Source organism: Amphimedon queenslandica, unplaced genomic scaffold (assembly GCF_000090795.2).
Source record: "Amphimedon queenslandica unplaced genomic scaffold, v1.1 AMPQUscaffold_11580, whole genome shotgun sequence".
NCBI classification, from domain to species: domain Eukaryota; kingdom Metazoa; phylum Porifera; class Demospongiae; order Haplosclerida; family Niphatidae; genus Amphimedon; species Amphimedon queenslandica.
Genome location: NW_003548178.1, coordinates 5,761 through 10,389, shown reverse-complemented (window position 1 = coordinate 10,389; position 4,629 = coordinate 5,761). Strand labels below are relative to the sequence as shown.

The following is a 4,629-nucleotide window of genomic DNA, read 5'->3' as shown; positions in this document are numbered from 1 at the left end:
AGAGAGAGAGACAGGGCCAGGACTGACCACAGCTAGGCTAGCTAGCAGCCATTAGAGAGGGAGACACAGACACAGAGAGACAGAGACTCTTCTTCCTACCGGATTAGGGTGGTACTAACTGAAGCCGGGCAGTGCAGTATAATCTTATTGGTCGGTCAAAGGTCACATTTATGATGATGCATTATGGTTGCTATAGAGATACCATAGTTACTCAATGACGTAAAAGAAACCCAATGACGTAATAGAAACCCAATGACGCAATAATAGTTGCTATAGAGACACTTTATGACGTATTTATAGATCCAGAATATGCACATGTGAACACGTGGAATAACCTTAATAAAGGCGGGGCTAGTTATAAGTTATATTAAATCCTGTTATTAAAAGTTATGGCGTTCTAGTTAAAGTGCACCTCCTTATCTTCTATTCTCCTTCTCCTCCCGTGTTGCAAGCCTCACTAGTTTGTTCCTGATCTGTTGAGGTCCTTTTCTCCTCTTCTAGCTGGTAAAGAAAAGCAGGAGGAGAGGATCAAGAGATTGTGGCAGCGAGCAAACCTCCCGTGAACAAGTTATACAATGATCCTCGACATGCAGGCTGTCCTCAGTGGTGTACGGCCGGCCCGGCTGGACGAGCACACAAGAGGATTGAATATTGACCAACAAGGAGTAAGCACCCTCTCTTTCACTGAGCAATCTCTCTCTTTGTATGGCTACTTGTATTATGATGTGCAGCCATGCTAGTGTAAATTACTGAAACAACTGATCCACTAGTTGTGTCTTCTCACCCTTTTTAATGATATCAAACTATAGTTATGTTTAGTTGCATATCACCATCTGATGTTATTGTACAAATGGCAGCTAGCAGTATGTATATATTTCAATTTTTTGTGCATGCCTTTTTTTATAAAATTTACTAAGCATAAGAAATTTAATTTATTGATTAATATTTTATTTTAAATGCACATATATTTACATGTACATATTGGAGCAATGAATGGACATTGAGCCTAATGTTAACATTCACAAATATACATGTACTATCAGTGTACATTTATGTACATGTACCATTCACACATATTAATGCTTATCCTTGTGGTGTGTATCCACTTATAATGGGCTACCATTACTGTATGTTAACATTTGGAAGGTGTTTGTATTTGAAGATCATGAAAGATGTGCTTGCATTCTACTACCCTATATGTACCGTATTTCCTTAAATAGAAGCCGCATTCGAATAAACGCCGGGGTAGCAATAGAATTAAACTATAAATACGCAACACCAGCCTAGGAGTGACTCAGTAGTCTAGTGGGCAATGCCTGAAGTTCCAGAAGTCAAAAGCTTGAGGCCACGGGTTCGAATCCCGCTCTGGGCCAAAGTTTTTTTTTATTTTTTATATATTTTTTGGAGGTCCAAGTATCATTTTAGGAAATAGACGCCCGGGCTTTTATTTAAGGAAATGCGGTACATGTACATGTATACATGCTAAATTTATTTGGTACCAGAGTAATGGTAATTACTGTATAGTACATTTATAAATGCATGTACATGTACACCTATACATCATTATGATTGTAATATTGCTTTGATGATAATAACACATGTACATGTGTATCTTTACCAGTTTTAAGGTTGAATTGAAACTAATAAACATTACCTATTCAGGCCTTATATGGTAAGGCTTGATTCGTAATCCTCATGTGAAAATTAAACATTTTAGTTTGACGATGTGATGATAATTTTTTGATATTAAAGCATTTAATATTTTTCATGTCCAAGAAACATGTAAGTCTAATGAAGAATAGGCATATCATAACTGATACATGATAATGTTGATTACAGTCTTCTTAAATGTATGTCAACTGTCACATTTTGCTGCAATTGTAATGTTAAATTGGAAGAGATTTAAGGAAGATTAAAGAATGATAATTAATATTGTTTTCTTAGGCAGTTTTGTTGTATTTTAATTGATGCTTCACTGTCTGATTATTTTGAATGTTGTTGTTGCAACTTGCAGGTCAACAAATGTTATCAAATTGTTTTTAAAATCCTGACATTGAAAGTGAAAGTATATGAATAGTCAATCCTAGGGAATACCATTACCAACAGGAGCACAAGTGTGATTGTCTGTATCCTGAACCTTGTGATAATTATTGTAAATTGTGTGTGTGTACATGTACTTGTATGGTACACTAGCAATGCTGGTCCTTGCAAGCCATTGCATGGTATGCTTTTTGCCTGTTTTTCTTTCTTATTCTGTCTTGCTTTGATCACATTTTTCCTCCTTTCTCCCTCTTTTTCCTCTCTCCCTCTCTCTCTCTTCTTTATTCTCTCTTTCTCCCCCTCCCTCCCTCTCTCTCTGAGACTATCCAAGATGACTATGAGAAGTTACTAACTCATGATATTAATGTCCAATTCCTTCAAGTACTGGCCCCAGGTATTGTTCATCCTATAATTGCTCCTCTAACAAGACTGGTAGTGCCACTAATGTGTATCCTTCAGTTAGTACTCCTTCTGGTGACAAATCACTTGCTGATGGGGTGGGCATTAATAAGAGTTTCAAAATAGAGGATTTGGGACTTGTGTGGTAGATGGTGGATTCACTGCATCACTTCTTATATCCAGGTACTTGAAAAATAATGGCTCTCAAAAATTGATGATTCTTTTATATCCATGCAATAAATGTACATGTACATCTATAAACTTATTACAACAATACATATGCATGTACATGTACTGTAATTTTTGTCTTTTAAATTCATTTCTTTCTGTTTTCTTACTTCTCCCTCTCTCCTCTCAAGATGGTTGTCAGTTGTATGCTCCTGAGAGGGAGCCAGCCTGTGTTCCTCTTGTCCTTACTAATATCCTTGGTACTTGTACTTATGCCATGGCTATCAAGTCCATACGTCAATTCTTCATTGAAAAGGTACCAATACATGCATGTACATGAATTAATTGCATGTACATGTACATACAACAATAATAATACAATGTAAATTGATGGATAATGATGCATGTATACATGTACATTTAAATGCCTAGAAAGTACAGAAGTAAATTAAAGGTGGGTTTACAATATTACAATAGTCTTGATGCTGTAATAGGATTTGATTCTAGCCTAGTGGGAAGCATTCATCAAAAGGTCAAGTGTCCTAAAAATTGCTAAAAATTGAAGGTACATTTGCTAGCCTAATGCTATCATATTGTAGGCCTGCCTTAATTGGCCTCGCCCAGCTTTGTGTAGGCGAGGACTAGGTACTCGGTTTGTCTGTCTGTCATTCATTCATTCATTCTGTGTGCTCTCTTTTGTCTTTGAGAATGTATATCTTTGCAATCGCGCACTCTAAATCTGTGAGAGCTTCTCTTCTGTTAGGAAAAGTCTTGCTTTACTGCCTTGAGATGTTTAGAGAGCAGCTCTAGCTAGTACAAGCTTTTTAACTCACGAGAAAATGCCCAGCAATAGCGGTAGTACTCTGGAGGTAAATGAGACTCTTTTCCAGTAGATCAAGACTAGTTATTGTTTTAATATGTGTGGGACTCTTTAAATCCTTCTTGTTGGTGAGTTATAGCTTCTTGAATTTCAACCCGAGTGAACTGTAGGTAGTCTAAAGGTCCTAAACTCTCTCAAATCACTCAATTTACATCTATAGGCAACAGTATTTGTGCCATTATAATATCATATAGCACTTATAAGAAGAGAAAAATCTGAAACTTCCTTCTTGTTGCAGGGCTTGCTGCCATCAAATAATTAATTAATAGTTGATGATGTCGGCCACACCTCCAATTTGGGAGTAGCTGGATTAGCTTGCATGCTGCTACTTCTGCAGGTAGTCTGGTAGATCAATACAAGCTTGCTGCTATCCCTCAGGAGTACACTTGTTTTACATATGCAATTTGCATGTTAAAATTATTTTAATTTTGATAATCAAACAGCTATAAGGGCGAGGCCACACATCGTAGGTGTCTCGTTTATTGTAGGTACTCCGACTAACAGTAAACTGATATACCTCCCAACGGTCATTGTAATGATCTCAAGGATGCCTTACTTTAGACTCTTGAAGGAAGCACTATCTGGGTAAGGGATTATAGTACATGTATTATACAAAAACCACTTTTGTATGATTCTGTGCTTGCTCAATGATGCATGGCTCCAGAATGTCAATACAACAACTATCAATTTTAATTTTTGGCCAATCCATTAGCTCCTCCCAATGTTTCCCATTGCACTATACAATACATGTACATGTACAATTACTGCATGTACTGTACATGTACAAATGTACTTGTATAAGATTTTATAAACTACATGTATTATCTATAATGATAATGTGGTTCTTATTGTAGTATGTGTTATATTGTTAGGATTATTACTTTCGTTGTATTAGTATTATTATTATTATTATTATTATTATTATGTATTATAGTGATTATTATTTCTATTATTATTACTTTCTTTACTGCTAGGCATTTCAGTTCTTTGTTATTATTATGATTTATGATTATGCAATGATGATGTAACTATGTGTTAATTAATGTTTATGTTCTGTTATGTAATCAGTAACTGTTTATATAAGTGCATGCTTTTAATCTGTTTCCAGTTCTGTGAATGTTTGTTCAGTTTTATTCAAATTG

General features: G+C 35.8%; 1 long non-coding RNA gene across 4 annotated transcripts in view; it reads left to right on the top strand.

Moving 5' to 3' along the window:
- The first annotated feature begins 380 nt into the window (after positions 1–380).
- LOC109589165 (uncharacterized) overlaps positions 381–4,629 on the top strand; it is a 10,003-nt gene continuing 5,754 nt past the window's right edge. The window contains exons 1-5 of one of the 4 annotated variants that reach the window (XR_002188565.1): positions 381–665; positions 2,362–2,434; positions 2,500–2,622; positions 2,799–2,923; positions 3,976–4,072. This is a non-coding gene — a long non-coding RNA (uncharacterized LOC109589165). Of the gene's footprint in view, positions 666–1,268; positions 2,153–2,361; positions 2,623–2,798; positions 2,924–3,101; positions 3,173–3,975; positions 4,073–4,629 lie in introns of those variants that run through there. The other 3 variants (XR_002188564.1, XR_002188563.1, XR_002188566.1) reach the window with 3 other exon arrangements.